This window comes from Stegostoma tigrinum, chromosome 43 (genome assembly GCF_030684315.1).
Source record: "Stegostoma tigrinum isolate sSteTig4 chromosome 43, sSteTig4.hap1, whole genome shotgun sequence".
In the NCBI taxonomy this organism is placed as follows: Eukaryota; Metazoa; Chordata; class Chondrichthyes; order Orectolobiformes; family Stegostomatidae; genus Stegostoma; species Stegostoma tigrinum.
In genome coordinates, this window is record NC_081396.1 from 2,691,236 (window position 1) to 2,708,658 (window position 17,423).

A 17,423-nucleotide genomic window follows, 5' to 3' on the forward strand; every position below is an offset into this window, starting at 1 on the left:
CATGGGGCAGTACTTGGAACTATGATGTTGTGGCCATTACAGAAACTTGGTTACTCAGGCACAGGAATGTTGGAAGTTCCAGGATTTAGATGCTTTAAAATAAATAGGGAGGGTGGTAAAAGAGGCGGGGGAGTGGCATTGCTAGTCAGGGCTTGTGCAGCAGCTTCTGAAAGCCAGTTTGAGAATGATATGTCTACAGAGTCAGTCTGTAGGAACAAGAAAGGAGCAGTCACTTTTTCTTTTAAACAGATCCCCTAATAGTTGCATACAAGTGGAGGAGCAGATTGGGAGGCAGATACTGGAAAGGTGCGGAAGTCACAGGGTTGTGGTCATGGGTGACTTCAAATTTCCAAATATTGATTAGAAACTGTTCAGTTGTATTAGTTGAGATGGAGCGGATGTTGTCCAGTGCATTCAGAAGGATTTCTGACACAGTATGTCGACAGACCAACACGAAGGGAGGCCACTTTGAATTTGGACCTTGGCAATGAACCAGGCCAAGTGTTAGACCTGTTGGTCGGACAGCATTTTGGTGGTAGTGATCATAACTCTGTTACTTTTACAATAGTCATGGAAAAAGATAGGTACATACAGCAGGGTAAGGTTTATAATTGGGGGAAGAGTAATGGTAATTCTGTTAGGCAAGAGCTAGGTAACATAAAATGGGAACAGATGCTGTTAGGGAAGAGCACTATAGAAATGTGGAGATTGCTTAAGGAATGCATACTGTATGTGTTCGATATGTTTGTCCCGAGCAGGCGGGAAGATGTGGTCGAGTGAGGAAGCCTTGGCTCTCAAGAGATGTCGACCAACTAGTTAAGAGGAAGAAGGATGCTTATATAAGGTTTACGAAATGAGGATCGACAAAGGCTCTACAGGGATACAAGTTAGTCAGGAAGGAGTTGAAGAACGGGGTTAGGAGAGCTACAAGGGGGTATGAGAAAACCTTGGCAGATAGAATTGTGATGGAAAATTTTGAGTGACCAACCTTGAGCAATATCTTTAGAAATGATTAAGGGAATTGCAGAAGTATGTAAACAAAGAAAACAGCACAATGCTACATAAACAAGATAAGGAAGTAGACGGTTAAGCTTTGCAGAGCACAATACAACATGAGCAAGATAAGGAGGTCGACGGTTAAGCTTGTAGAAGAATTCCACATATGGTATTGAATTATACTGGTTCAGTTAATTGTGTAAGTCTTAATGTAACCTGCCCAGCACCAGCATATGTATAAAACCTGATAAAGACAAGCGTGGAGCGTGCCTTCCTCTTACTCAAGTGGTGGGGGGAACGCGTCCTCTGCGCAGAGTCTGAAATAAAGAACTTGCTCTTATCCATGACAACCTGGCTCAGAGTCTTTAGTATTAATTGCTAACCCTATCGTGACAATTTTAATAAGAAACTCGATAATTTGGCAATGAGGATGGGATTCCGTGCTTGAGGGGAACGGAGAATTCCAGGGAGGCGTTAGCGCTGATGCCTTGAAGGCTTTTCACTTCATCTTGAACGCCTAAATTGGCATTTGGTGTAAGAGGACCGGGGAACTGCTGTGTCACCTCAACATGGGGATCAAGAACTAAATTGTGGCAAGGGGTTAGAAAGATCATGGAAACCCGACTAACATCCTCGTTTGCTGGTTTAGGAAAAACCAACTAGACAGACTTAGACTTGGGTCTGTCCACAGGTTGGACCTGTTAAGGTACCCAAGGGGCAGGTATTAGTTTGTTGATTTAGGAAAAACCAACCTCTGGGTGGATGCACTCAGATGAGGGAACCTCCGGAGGTGAAATCAAGTCAATCACTGAGTTTGTGCCAAAAATTTAAAAGGCCGGTCACGGGTCACAGCAACAGGAAGCAACAAAAAGATTTAGTAGCTACAAATAGTCCTAACATTCAATATATGATTACTAATTATGGACGGGAATCTGTGAGCCAGATTGGAGTGTGGATGAGAGAGTGTGGTTTCCCTGAAGGAGGAAGTTTTAGCTTAAGACAACTTGAATCATTGAAAACAAGGCTGAAACAGAAAGAGGAGGAAAAGGACAAGAAGAAAAACAAAAAATTAGGAGGTTGGGGGGGCCTATGGTATGTGGAAGACTGAGGCAGACATAAGGAATAGGCGATCACAACCTAGGGCTAAGGACACTGCGAAGAAGACGGATACTTTACAGTGCGTTAAGTCTGTTCCAGGCTCTCCCACTGCTCAGGATGATCCCGACCTTGACGGCTACCCTCCGCGACGTCCTACGGCTCCTCCAACGCACTCAGATGGTCAGTCTGCTGCAGAGCCTCCACCCACATATCGCACCGCGACTGCAAGTACCGCAGCCACGGACTCCCCCCCCCCCCCACCGCCCGCTGAGACCCAACAGACGATGAAGAACCGCGGTCTGAAGAGAATTGAGTTGGCTGACTCCCCGGTGTCTAGCCATACTCGGGGCAACGTATCCAGAGCAAGGAGCCGACCGCCGGATGATGGAGGGACCTGACAGTATTCGCAGTACCGCCATGGCCCCGATGGTTGAGGTAGCAGGTCCAGACGGGCAGCGGACACTTGTCCACCGACCATGGGCGATGAAGGACATTGAGTGTGCTTACGAACAACTCCCTGATCCCAGAGAGGCAGGAGGACAAAAATTCGCAGACGAAGAACCTAAGTTCTGTCATGAGCTTCGCCCTACCTCTCAGGATATGCGGCGACTCTTGGGAAGAAGACTGGGAGCAGATATTTCTAAAATCAAATATAGATGGCCAGAAGATAACATGCGTGCCCAACGAGTCCAGCGGGACCACGCTGACAACGGACCCTATAATGGCTTCGTTACGGAAGTGACAGACACCTGCAGAACAGCTTTCCCAGTAAAAATGGACATGACAAATATTGCAATGTGCAAGCAACGAGACGGAGGGATCGTGTCCCAATACCTCACTCGCCTTATGGAGGTCCACAATGCTCACAGCGGACCCACCCCACCGGCTGACTTGAATGCTGCAGAGGTAACGCCGTATGAAGCACATTTGCGAAATAGCTTCATGAGTGGACTGAGTGAGGACATCGCAAAAAAGGTGAAGGATACATGTATTACCTGGGATATGGGAAAACTTTGTCTCATTGAACAGCACGCCATATATGCTGAGAAGTTGTTGACACAAGGGGAAAGCGGAATAAAAGAAGGGAGGACCAGAGCCAAAGGGCGCAGTTAGCCATGCTACAGACGGTTGCTCAATCTGCTGAAAGTCGACAAGCAGGAAGAGGGAGAGAGAGAAGGCGAGGACGCGGAAGAGGAGGCCGAGGCAAGGGGTGGGATAGGACGGATGGATGTTTTCTCTGCGGAAGCAAGGATATTGGAAGAAAGATTGTCCAAGGACCGAAAAAGAGAAGACGGTAGAGAAGGTCTGGAGGAGGCTGGGGACGACGAAGGTATGCCTGAGAGGAAGGGTAAGTCCGGAACTTTGATGCTTTGCAATGAAGAAATGCTTGAGCTCATTACATGTACTAACATTAACGCGTCAACTGCGAATCGGTTTGCATGCGGAATAAGCCCGCGAGGAACGTATGCTAAGTACAGCGATGAGCCATATAAGCGAATGCCGATGTATACACTGGCCGTAGAAGGGAAGGAGCTCGTGTTTTTAGTAGACTCAGGTGCAGGGAGCTCTGTGATTCAGGCAAACCGATTAAGCATACCAATAACAATGAGCGGGCAGTACTTGAATTCTGTAGGAGCATCAGGAGTCGTGGCAGAGGAAAAAAATACCATGCCTCTGGAATGCGGAACCCCCCCCCCCCCAAGGGGAAAGATTCAAGTTCGCATTTCTGTTCTCGAACTGTTGCCCAATCAATCTCATGGGGCGTGACCTGATTGGAGAATTAAGATTAAACCTTATTGGTGCTCCAGAGGGATTGGGGGTGGTCGAGTGAGAGCAAACAAAATTCCAGGGAGTTAAAGTTGATGCTAGACCCCTGACGTATGTCTATCAATGGAGACTAAAGCTGAAATCTGTGAATTCAGTGACCCAAGCGCTCATGAAGGCGGCACACGAATGCGTTAACCCAACTAACACTGATTTTATGTCCGAAGACGAATTGCATTGTACGGCACACATTCACGTTGGAGGATCAGATGTCCAATATGAAAATGAGTGGTTTAAGGGAGCTCCAAAAGCTGGATATGCTGTTGTTACAAGAACTACATTGGAGTAAGCATAGATGTGCTGTAAGTGTCAACTTGTCTAGAGTAAAGTCAGAATCAGGGAAGGCCACACCTCTTCACAATCGAAGGGTCACATCCCCATGTGTCTTTGGCTAAGGGCAATAATGACAAATGCAGGGACCTGGGGCCGTGGGTGCTCAGAAATCTCAAGGTTAAGGATTGGGAATTACGCCCGAACTCAACTGTGTGGTTCAGAGTAAGCCTGCAAGTTTACAGGACCAGTCTAAATTGGCTGTCGCAAACGGAAAGAGCAGTAGAAATAGCCCCTACGACCAATGTGGGGCAGAAGAAGATGCATTGGTGTTTTGCGCAAATTAACCTTGATGATTCACGATTGCAAACGGTTCCAGAGGAGCTTTGGGCAATGGGAAAACATGATGTAGGTTTGATACGTAATTGAGAGCCAATAAGGATTATACCAAAATCTGACTAGAGACCATGCAAACCACAGTATCCACTGAGAGCTGAAGCTAAAGAGGGAATTACCCCTGTATTTCTTACTGAAAGCAGGAGTTATAGTACCCTGTGAAAATTCGCAGGTGCGAACACCTATTTACCCAGTAAAGAAAGCAAGGCTCCCAGGGGAACCTGGGGAGTGGAGATTTCTACAAGATTTACAAGCAGTAAATGACACTGTTGTACCCAGAGCTCCTAATGTTCCAAACCCATATACTATATTAGCGCAAATTCTGCCGGGAAGTCGATGCTTTTCTGTTGTTGATTTAGCTAACGCATTTTTCAGCATCCCTGTACATCCTGATAACCAGTATTGGTTCGCCTTCTCATTTAAGGGAAAGGCTTATACATTTACAAGATTATGCCAAGGATATTGTGAATCACCCATAATTTACAATGAAACCTTGAAAAAAAGCCTAGAGCCACTAGTCCTATCTCCAGGGACAGCCCTCCGACAGTATGTGAATGACTGTCTTATTGCAGCTCCAACTAAAGAACAAGGTGAAAAAGACACAGTGTCCTTATTATGTCACCTGGCTAAGGAGGGGCACAAGGCGAGTCTCTCTAAATTACAATTTGTTCAAAAACAGGTCAAGTTCCTGGATATTTGATATCAGAACAAGGTAAAACCCTATAGCAGACCAGGGTAAGAGCAATCCAGGAAATTCCCAAACCCAAAACCAAGAAGCAATTGATGTCATTTTTAGGAATGTGCTCATATTGCAGAACCTCTATCCCCAATTATGGTGTCCTTGAAGCCCCCTTAAGTAATATAGCACACGGGAAGCACTTGCAGGCACACAGTTTGCTGAGCTGGACTCCAGCAGCTGAAATGGCGTTTAACAGCTTGAAGTTAGCTCTGCAGTCCGCAGCAACCCTGGGACTTCCTGATCCAAACAAGCCTTTTACTCAGACAGTAAATGAGAAACATGGGTGTATGACATCTGTATTGTTGCAGGAACATGGGAAGAAACTTAGGCCAGTGGCCTACTTCTCCGCTAAACTAGACCCTGTAGCAGCAGGACTACCTACTTGTTTAAGGGCAGTTGCGCCTGCTGAAAAGGCAGTAACAGCCTCTAGAGACACTATAGGATACAGTGAATTGACATTATTGGTACCGCATGCAGTCTCACCGCTTCTCTTGGAGCAGAAAACAGCGCATATGTCAGCGGCCAGGTGGCTGAGGTACAACACAATATTATTAGAAATGCCAAACATCACAATTAAAAAGGTGTACAATACTTAATCCTGCCACCCTTCTCCCCATGGAGGGTGATGGTGAACCGCATGACTGTGTAGCTGTCACCAACGAAGTCTGTAGTCCGCAACCAGACCTACAAGATATCCCATTGCAAAAGCCTGAGCTAGAGCTGTTTGCGGACGGCTCTGCATTCAGAAATCAAAAAATGGGCCAAAACCTTGTGGGATACGCTACAGTCACGTCACACGATATATTAAAGGCAGAACCCCTCCCTAGATACTTATCTGCGCAAGCCGCAGAACTGGTCGCTCTTACTGAAGCATGCAAGCTAGCGGAAGGCGAATCTGTTACTATCTATACAGAGAGCTGATATGCCTTTGGGGTCACTCATGATTTTGGAACCCTATGGAAGCAGAGGCTGCTTCCTGACGTCAGCGGGAAAACCAATCACCCATCATAACTTGATCTCTGGACTTTTAGAAGCAATCCTTTTATCCACATCCATTGCTGTTTGCAAATGTGATGCGCATACAGGGAAAACTGATCCGGTCGCACAAGGCAATTCCAAAGCAGACGCGGCAGCAAAGGCGGCAGCGCTGAGACCTGTAGATGACAGCGTAAGTCTGCCAATGTTGATAACCCCTGTTCCAAGGGCTGATTTGCAGGACCTCCAGACGCAGGCTACACCAGATGAAAAGAGAGAGTGGTTGAGAGCGGGAAGCAAGTTAAAAGGAGTGTGGTATGGACCCAATGACAAGCCGTGCTTACCAAGGGCACAGTTCCCTCATTACGCTACGTTGACATACGGAAAGGACCATGTGTCAAAAGGAGGGATGTTGAAGAGTATCTCCACGCATTGGTGTACTAAGGGCTTTACTAATTATTCCCAAAAATTTTGTGGCCAGTGCATCATTTGCGCTACTAACGATGTGGGGAAGGGAATAAAAATGACACCGGGTGCTCACCCTGTACTGCAAGAACCGTTTGAACATATCCAAATGGATTTTATCGAGTTGTCCCCAAGTGAAGGAAAGAAGTACTGTTTAGTGATGGTAGACATGTTCTCTAAGTGGGTGGAGGCTTTCCCGATGGCTAAACAAGATGCCAGCGCAGTAGCAAAGGCCCTATTAACTGAGATAATCCCACGCTGGGGCATTCCAAGGAAAATTAGTAGCGATAATGGCACACCATTTGTGAACCAAGCCCTCAGGCAGATAGGAGAATACCTGGGAATAGATTTCAGACAGCATTGTGCATATCATCCCGCAAGCGGAGGAACTGTAGAGAGAGAAAATGCTACCTTAAAGAACAAACTAGCAAAGTGCTGTGATGAGATGGGGGTAACGTGGACAAAAGCCCTGCCTGTGGTATTAATGTATATGAGGACCAAAATTAGGGGAAGGGCAAATCTTAGTCCGTTCAAAATGCTGTTTGGCAGACCACCTAATACCGGAACTGGACCAAAACCTGTCGTAAGGACCCTGACAAGTCATTGTGAGGATGAAATGTTACATTATTGTGCAAAACTCTCCACAATTTTATCTCAGATACAGGCTCAAGTAAAGGAAGCAATCAGCCAGAGGGAAACTGCATGACTTGCAACCAGGAGACTGGACAGTGGTAAAAGACTGCAGGAGGAAGAGTTGGAAAGCTAAAAGGTGGCTGGGACCGTTCCCAATGCTCCTCGTAATGCAGACAGCAGTCAAGGTGGCGGAAAAAGTGAGGTGGATTCACGCTAGTCACTGCAAGCGAGTGCCGAAACCATCGCCCGCACCAGAGGAGACGATATGAAAGGAACAGCCTGGCTCCTAGTGATTGCCCTGCTGGGACTGGCAGGGGGAGGAGCAGGGGATCACACAGGAACATTGACTAAGGAAAAGCAGGGGATCGCACAGCCACATTGACGAAGGGGAAAACAGGCACATTCACATGTAGCCTATGGCGTGCCCGTTGCTGGAGGAATTCTTTGGCAACTTCTTGGGGGAGCTATGCGGGTACATATATTTTGTGTCGGGATCCGTGAGGGCCACAGGATTGGTCTATAGTGGGGCCAACCACAGCAACAGGAAGCCGAATCAGAATAACCCAAGCAACAGGTAACGATTATTGTAGTAGAAGGCACAGATGAAGGAATATACCTGTGCGGTTTCGGTATGCTGGGGTCTCCCCCCGCTTATATGAGAAGGTTGCCATTACTGGAGCAGACCCCCTGGACAGTTACGAGTTTGATGACTTAGATACATTAGACCCAAGCAGTAGCGAGGCAAGGAGAGTGTTGGAATGCTGCGGAGGCAATAGTGCATGTGCACTGGCTCTCTTGCATAAGGGAAGTCTGAAGGTTCAAGGAAGTTGTTGGGTCTGCCACGCACTGGCTGCACGATGGCAAACTAAGCCAATGACACTGGAAGTTGTCCAGCGGGCCCATACTGAGGAAGGTTGGGGAATTGAAGATGATGGCAATTGCATTTTCCCTCGAAGCATGTTTATGGTCTTGCACGTGGGCAAATTGCTGAGGGGAAATGAAGCGGTGATCCCACATCCCAACATCACATGCCTGGATAATCATCCAGTAGCCACTTATATGGTCTTTGAGGTACCTCTGTGCCGTGCAGAAACGTGCGCGTGTTCAGCACGTCCAGGGGGGCCAGAGCTAGAACGGTCCAGTTGTGTGACCTGAATATTAGTAGATTCCACAAAATCCCCAAATTGTACCTCACGGTGGGTGAATGGCACCACCCATGCTTTCCCATGCCCGTTCACCCAACTGACCTCACAATCGGGGCTCATGTGGGTGTGTGGGAGGAAAGCTTATCACACCTTACCATCCGAGTTCAATTGGAAAGGATGCTGCCACCCTGCAATTGTAACTACAGGAACAAAGGTGTACCCAACCCCGGAAATCCAGGCTGACCATTATAACACACGCCAACATAGGAGCCAACGGGGGGGGTCCCCTCCCACTACCAAGCTTATGTCCTGACCGACCCATGGACCTCCCCCAGTGCCAAAATAGGATGGTTATTAATTCTTGGGGCAGGCATGACCGAGGCCCTCAATAAGATCAATGGGTTGGCATGGTCAGTCCTGGAGCTAGCAAATGAAACTGAAGCAGCCCTGTTTATCATAAACAGTGAAGTGTTGGCTATTAGAACTGCTGTAACCCAGCACAGGCTGGCCTTGGATATCGTACTGGCAGAGCGAGGAGGAGTCTGTAAACTGCTCAATGTGTCTTGGGGGGGGAATGGGGACACTGGCTTATACACACTGTTATACCCATTGTGATTTATACTCTTGATTTTACTTCGCATGGGACCCTGCCTATGTAAGAGTTTGCGACTAGTTGTGTCTACATTGTCCAGCAAATACCAAATGGTTAAACGAGTAGATGCAGAGGAGCTAGTGGAGTTGGGATGGTTAAATGAATGGGTACCCCCATTCGACCGGGAAGCAGCACTTGATTAGACCAAGATTTCAGTTAGACCCCGTGCTATCAGAACTGAGGTGACGTGTATGAGCAAAGTTGAGATACATTAGATTTGAGAAGGACTCTGCTCCTGTCCAACAATTGTGTTATGTAATCTGTGTGTATTTAGGATTAATGAAGGTAATGTTGAAAGACTGTCAAGGAGAGACTATGCCTGATAAACATTCTTGGATAACCAGAAATTGGCAGCAAAATTGTATGTCGCAGCATGAAAGCCTGATGTTGAACATTCAAAATTTTGTCAGATATTGTCATTATATGACGAAAGGAGGGAATTGTGATGGAAAATTTTGAGTGATCAACCTTGAGCAATATCTTTAGAAATGATTAAGGGAATTGTAGAAGTATGTAAACAAAGAAAACAGCACAATGCTACATAAACAAGATAAGGAAGTAGACGGTTAAGCTTTGCAGAGCACAATGCAACATCAGCAAGATAAGGAGGTCGACGGTTAAGCTTGTAGAAGAATTCCACATATGGTATTGAATTGTACTGGTTCAGTTAATTGTGTAAGTCTTAATGTAACCTGCCCAGCACCAGCATATGTATAAAACCTGATAAAGACAAGCGTGGAGTGTGCCTTTCTCTTACTCAAGTGGTGGGGGGAACGCGTCCTCTCTGCAGAGTCTGAAATAAAGAACTTGCTCTTATCCATGACAACCTGACTCAGAGTCTTTAGTATTAATTGCTAACCCTATCGTGACAATTTTAATAAGAACCACGACAGGATCAAGGAAAACCCCAAGACATTTTAACACATACGTGAGGAATAAGAGAATGACCAGAGAAAAAGATTGTAAAGGGAAGTTATGTATGCATCCTAAAGAGATAGGAGAGGCCCTTAATAAATACTTTTCTTTAGGTATTCACAACTGAGAGGGATCCAGTTGTAGGGGAGGACAGTGTAGGCTAGAGGAGGTAAATGTTAGTAAGTAAGATGTACTAAGAATTTTGAGGAACTTGATGATAGAGAAGTCCCCTGGACCTGATGGGATTTATCCAAGGATTCTATGGGAAGTGAGGGAAGAGATCGCGGGGCCTTTGGCCTTCGTCAAAGACGAAGGATGCTATAGGTTACAGAGAGACATCGATAAGCTGCAGAGCTGGGCCGAGAGGTGGCAAATGGAGTTTAATGCGGACAAGTGTGAGGTGATGCACTTTGGCAGGAGTAACCGGAAGGCAAAGTACAGGGCTAATGGTAAGATTCTTGGTAGTGCAGATGAGCAGAGAGATCTGGGTGTCCATGTACACAGATCCTTGAAAGTTGCCACCCAGGTTGACAGAGCTGTTAAGAAGGCGTACAGTGTTTTAGATTTTATTAATAGAGGGATCGAGTTCCAGAACCAAGAGGTTATGCTGCAGCTGTACAAAACTCTGGTGCGGCCGCACTTGAGTATTGCGTACAGTTCTGGTCACCGCATTATAAGAAGGATGTGGAAGCTTTGGAAAGGGTGCAGAGGAGATTTACTAGGATGTTTCCTGGTATGGAGGGAAGGTCTTATGAGGAAAGGCTGAGGGACTTGAGGCTGTTTTCGTTAGAGAGAAGAAGGTTGAGAGGTGACTTAATTGAGACATGTAAAATAACGAGGGTTAGATAGGGTGGATAGGGAGAGCCTTTTTCCTAGGATGGTGACAGCGAGCACGAGGGGGCATAGCTTTAAATTGAGGGGTGAAAGATATAGGACAGATGTCAGAGGTAGTTTCTTTACTCAGAGAGTAGTAAGGGAATGGAACACTTTGCCTGCAACGGTAGTAGATTCGCCAACTTTAAATACATTTAAGTCATCATTGGACAAGCATATGGACGTACATGGAATAGTGTAGGTTAGATGGGCTTCAGATTGGTATGACAAGTCGGCACAACATCGAGGGCCAAAGGGTCTGTACTGTGCTGTAATGTTCTATGTTCCACCGACCTCAGTGTCGTCTGCAAATTTACTAACCCATCCTTCTACGCCCTCATCCAGGTCATTTATAAAAATGATGAACAGCAGTGAACCCAACACAGACCCTTGCAGTACACCGCTAGTAACTGGACTCCAGGATGAACATTTCCTATCAACCACCACCCTCTGTCTTCTTTCAGCAAGCCAGATTCTGATCCAAACTGCTACATATCCCACAATCCCATTCCTCCACATTTTGTACAATAGCCTACTGTGGGGAACCTTATCGAATGCCTTGCTGAAATCCATATACAGCACATCAACCTGTTTACTCTCATCTACCTGTTTGGTCACCTTCTCAAAGAACTCAATAAGGTTTGTGAGGCACGAACTACCCTTCACAAAACCGTGCTGACTATCCCTAATCAAATTATTATTTTCTAGATGATTATAAATCCTATCCCCTATAACCTTTTCCAACACTTTACCAACAACTGAAGTTAGGGTCACTGGTCTATAATTACCAGGGTTGTCTCTACTCCTTCTTGAACAGGGGAACCACATTTGCTATCCTCCAGTCTTCTGGCACTATTCCTGCAGACAATGACGATTTAAAGATCAATGCCAAAGGCTCGGCAATCTCCTCCCTGGCTTCCCAGAGGATCCGAGGATAAATCCCATCTGGCCCAGGGACGTATCTATTTTCATGCTCTGTAGGATTTCTAATACCTCTTCCTTGTGAGCCTCAATCCCACCTAGTCTAGTAGCCTGTATCTCAGTATTCTCAACAACATTGTCGTTTTCTAGAATGAATACTGTTGAAAAATATTCATTTAGTGCTTCCCCCATCTCCTCTGACTCCACACAACTTCCCACTACTATCCTTGATTGGCCCTAATCTTACTCTCGTCATTCTTTTATTCCTTAAATACCGATAGAAAGCCTTAGGGTTTACCCTGATCCTATCCACCAACAACTTCTCATGTCTCCTCCTGGCTCTTCTGAGCTCTCTCTTTAGGTCTTTCCTGGCTACGTTGTAACCCTCAAGCGCCCTAACTAAGCCCTCACATCTCATCCTAACATAAGCCTCTTCTTCCTCTTGACCAGAGATTCCACTTCCTTCATAAACCACGGCTCCCGCGCTCCACAGCTTCCTCCCTGTCTGACAGGTACATACTTATCTAGGACACATGAGCTTTTCCTAGAATAAGCTCCACATTTCTAATGTGCCCATCCCCTGCAGTTTCCTTTCCCATCCTCAGCTCCCTAAATCTTGCCTAATCTCATCGTAATTGCCTTTCCCCCAGTTATAACTCTTGCCCAGTGGTATACACCTATCCCTTTCCATCACTAAAGTAAACATAACACAATTGTGATCGCTATCACCAAAGCGCTCACCTACTTCCAAATCTAACACCTGGCCGGGCTCATTACCCAGTACCAAATCTAATGTGGCTTCGCCCCTTGTTGGCCTGTCTACATACTGTGTCAGGAAGCCCTCCTGCACACACTGGACAAAAACTGACCCATCTATAGTACTCGAACTATAGTATTCCCAGTCAATATTTGGAAAGTTCAAGTCCCCCATGACAACTACCCTGTCTCTCTCACGCCTATCAAGAATCATCTTTGCTATCCTTTCCTCTACATATCTGGAACTATTCGGAGGCCTATAGAAAACTCCCAACAGGGTGACCTCTCCTTTCCTGTTTCTAACCTCAGCCCATACTACCTCAGTTGACAAGTCCCCAAACATCCTTTCTGCAACTGTAATACTGTCCTTGACCAACGATGCCACACCTCCCCCTCTTTTACCATCTTCTCTGTTCTTACCGAAACATCTAAATCCCGGAACCTGCAACAACCATTCCTGTCCCTGCTCTATTCATGTCTCCGAAATGGCCCCAACATCGAAGTCCCAGGTACTAACCCATGCTGCAAGTTCACCAACCATATTCCACACGCTCCTGGCATTGAAATAGACACACTTCAAACCAACTTCTTGCTTGCCGGTACCATCTTGCGTCCCTGAAACTTTATTTCGGACCACCCTACTCTCAACCTTTTCTATACTCGAACTACAATTTTGATTCCCATCCCCCTGCTGAATTAGTTTAAACCCATCCAAATAGCCTTAGCGAATTTCCCCCACAGGATATTGGTACCTCTCTGGTTCAGGTGAAGACCATCTTGCTTGTAGAGGTCCCACCTACCCCAGAAAGAGGCCCAATTATCCAAGAATCCAAAACCCTCCCTCCTGCACCATCCCTGTAGCCACGTGTTCAACTCCTCTCTCTCCCTATTCCTCACCTCACTAGCACGTGGCACGGGCAATAAACCACAGACAACAACTCTGTTCGTCCTAGCTCTCAGCTTCCATCCTAGCTCCCTGAATCCCCATCTCTCTTCCTACCTATGTCATTGGTGCCTATGTGGACCACAACTTGGGGTGGCTCCCCCTCCTCATTAAGGATCCCAAAAACACGATCGGAGGCATCATGCACCCTGACACCTGGGAGGCAACACACCAACCGTGAGTCTCTCTCGTCCCCACAGAACCTCCTATCTGTCCCCCTAACTATGGAGTTCCCAATGACTACTGCTCTGCTCCTCTTCCCCCTTCCCTTCTGAGCAGCAGGGACAGACTCTGTGCCAGAGACCTGTGCCCCACTGCTTTCCCCTGCTAAGTCGTCCTCCCCAACAGTATCCAAAACGGTATACTTATTGTTGAGGGGAATGGCCACAGCGGATCCCTGCACTGCCTGCCGGTTCCCTTCCCTGACTGTAACCCCTCTGCCTTTTTCTTGTACCTGAGGAGTGACTACCTCCCTGTAACTCCTCTCAATAACCCCCTCTGCCTCCCGAATGATCCGAAGTTCATCCAGCTCCAGCTCCAGTTCCCTAACGCGGTTTTCAAGGAGCTGGAGTTGGGTGCACTTCCCGCAGATGTAGTCAGCAGGGACACTAGTGGTGACCCTTACCTCCCACATTCTGCAGGAGGAACATTCAACTGCCCTGACCTCCATCCCCATTATTCTAAATTCCCAAAGGGACTTCTATTTGTGCTTTTGTAAATGCTTTGGATGTAGGAACGGAAGGGTGGATTAGTAAGTTCACAGACGATAAAAAGGTGGGTCGAATTGTGGATGGTGCGGATGGCTGTTCTAGGTTACAAAGGGACATTGATAGGATGCAGAACTCGGCTGAGAAGTGACAGATGGACTTTAACCCTGAAAAGTGTGAGGTGATTCATTTTGGAAGGACAAATTTGAAAGCAGAATACAGTCTTATCGGAAAGATTTTTGACAGTGTGGAGGAGCAGAGGGATCTCGGGGTTCATGTCCACAGTTCCCTGAAAGCTGCCACCCAGTAGAAAGAGTTGCTAAGAAGGCATATGGTGTGTTAGCTTTCATTAATAGAGGGATTGAGTTCAAGACATGTGAAGTTATGCTCCAGCTATACAAAACCTTGGTTCGACCACATCAGGAGTATTGTGTCCAGTTCTGGTCACCTCATTAGAGGAAAGATGTGGAAGCATTGGAAAAGGTACAGAGGAGATTTACCAGGATGTTGCCTGGAACGAACGGAAGGTCTTACGAGGAAAGGTTGAGATAGCTAGGGCTATTCTCTTTAGAATGACAAAGGATGAGGGGTGACTTGATAGAGATGTACAAAATGATCAGAGGTCTAGATAGATGGGACAGCCAGAGACCTTTTTCCTCGGGTGGAAGTAGCTAATATGAGGGGGCATAGTTTTAAAGTGAGTGGAGGTAGATATAGGGAAGACGTCAGAGGTAGGTTCTTTACTCAGAGTGGTAGGGGCATAGAATGCATTGCGGGAGAGGGAGTGGAGTCGGCCTCATGAGGGGCATTTAAGTGGATATTAGATAGGCATATGGACAATAGTATAAGGTAGGGGTGTAGGTGAGATAGACCTTAGGTTTAGGGTAAAAGTTCAGCACAACATTGTGGGCTGAAGGGCCTGTACTGTGCTGTACAGTTCTATGTTCTATGGATGGGCAGAAAATTCATCTATTTAAATATTGTGGAGACGTAAGATATTACTTTTATTCCCTTTTGCAAACTGCACTCTGTTACCACTGACTCCATCCTTCTCCCTGGCACATGTTTGAGGGTAAACCAGACGGTTCACAACCATGATGAAATATTTCACCTTGAGGTGAAATATTTGGCTGTTCCCTCAGTTGCCAAGGGTATACATCATGGATTTTTCTCTTGAACCCTCACTGCCTCACTACCTCACTTTCCTCCTTTAAACTGCTTCTTTACACCTCGTTATTTGGCCAAACATTCAGTCACCTGTCATATTATCTATTTACGTGGCCCAGTGTTTACAGGTGCTGTCTGACATTTTACATGAAAGTACTGGGTACACTGTATTCCTTTAAAACTGATGTTGCTGATTTGTACACATATCACCATTCCATCATCATCACTGCATGAATTACATGGAATCTCTTACCGGTCAGCACCTTGCAAACCAGAGCACAAGAAAAAATGTCAAAACCACAGTGGTCAGATGAAGATGCGTCCCGACTCGAAACGTCAGCTTTCCTGCTCCTCTGATGCTGCCTGGCTTGTATTCCTCCAGCCCCACAGTGGGTTAGCTCATCCCTTACTTTGTCTGTGTTTCTAGATTCTGATCTGTGAACAAGGTATACAATAAAATAATCACAAAATATTGCACCTGCTGGAAATTTGAACAAAAGAGATACAATGCTGGAGATAGTCTGGATGACAGACATGGTCATACATTACTACAGGTCTCCAGCACAGAAAATGGCCCTCAGACCCATTGAGACTGTACTCGTCAAAAACAAGGCAGTATCCATGGAGTGATAAAAAGAGTGAATTGTTCAGGGTGTACAGAATGAATCACAGTGAACAAACGTGGTGCAAATTTGATGATCATTGCAAGCTCAGAAGCGAAACAGAAATGAACTATCGTGCAGGGAGAAACAATTCCTGATTGTGAAAGATCCTGAGGGATGGTAAAATTAGTAAGAGGGTCGTGCATTGTCAGGGGATATGCAGCAATGAAAACCTCACTTGGACATTGTTGGCAGAAGTAATAATGTAATACTAATTAGACATAAAAAGAATCCATTATTAGAGATGGAGGATGTTAATCAATAGCGGAGCGGTGATCAGGGAGAGCAGAGATTAAACAGAGCCGAGGAGGGAACAACTCTAGTCCCAGAGCTGGAGCCTCTCTCAGAACACAGAGCTGAGGTAAATCGAGAAAAGCTACGAGGTGAATTCTCATAAACACTCATCAGTGAAACACTCTCAATGTTTTCCATCTCCTCTCAAAATTTTGATATCTCCTGCTGGTAGTTGCAATTGGAAAGATTCTGAAACAGTGGAGTCAGAGTGAGATCTCACATTTGAGAAAATCTTAGGGGAGTAGGTGATGTCATTGTGCAGTTGTTGCTGTGAGATGATACTACCTGCGGTAACACCGCATCTAGGTATGTGCAAACCAGAGATCACCACACATTGTGAAGGATGGGAGGAGGCAGAGGAGACTTACCAAAATAGTTTGAGGGATGAGGAAGTGGAGTTGCATTGTTAAGTTAGAGAAACTTAAATTGTCTGAGGTGAAGCAGAATGAACAGGGATGAGATAGAAGGGTTTGTGAAACATTAATATGTGATAGAAAAGGAAAAGTTGTCTTGTTAGCTGGACAAAAGAAGAAAAAAAATATGGAACACTGAAGATTTTGGTGAAGAGCCACAGGGAGGATGTGAGGAAACACTTCATGCAGTATCGGATAAAGGTTTAGCTTTCGGTGCTTATTTACAGAGGCCGATGAAGAGAAGCAAGTGAATTTTCTGTTATCAACGTCCTCTTCTAATTCTGTCAAAGCAAAGGACGTGCATGCTTACTGATGCACATCGCTCCTCTTCACCATCGGCAGTCACCTAACGTAACAATAAGGTCTACGCGGGAGCCTCAGTTTCTGACTTAGGTCTTCACTTGACTGAACGGAACCACAAATCTTAAAACAGATGAGGCTGGAAAGCAACAAGTGGGGCTTACTTCCTTCTCTGCCGCCGCTCCGCCTCACCAGTAACGCACTGGGTGTAAAAGGCTCATGCAGCTTGATGGACAAGCTGTCCCCACTCTGAGCAATGGGCAGCAAGCTCCACCCAGT

The 17,423-nt window shown here is 46.1% G+C and overlaps 1 protein-coding gene across 7 annotated transcripts in view; it reads right to left on the reverse strand.

Moving 5' to 3' along the window:
* LOC125449112 (zinc finger protein 239-like) overlaps positions 1 to 17,423 on the reverse strand; it is a 48,464-nt gene that overhangs the window by 30,203 nt on the left and 838 nt on the right. For 3 of the 7 annotated variants that reach the window (XR_007246829.2, XR_009443167.1, XM_048524763.2), the window contains exon 2: positions 15,729 to 15,910. The exons of 1 other annotated variant lie outside the window; for it this stretch is intronic. The gene's annotated coding sequence lies outside the window, so the exon portion shown is untranslated. Of the gene's footprint in view, positions 1 to 3,089; positions 3,360 to 15,728; positions 15,911 to 17,154; positions 17,274 to 17,308; positions 17,415 to 17,423 lie in introns of those variants that run through there. 3 more of the 7 variants (XM_048524766.2, XM_048524764.2, XM_048524768.2) reach the window with 3 other exon arrangements.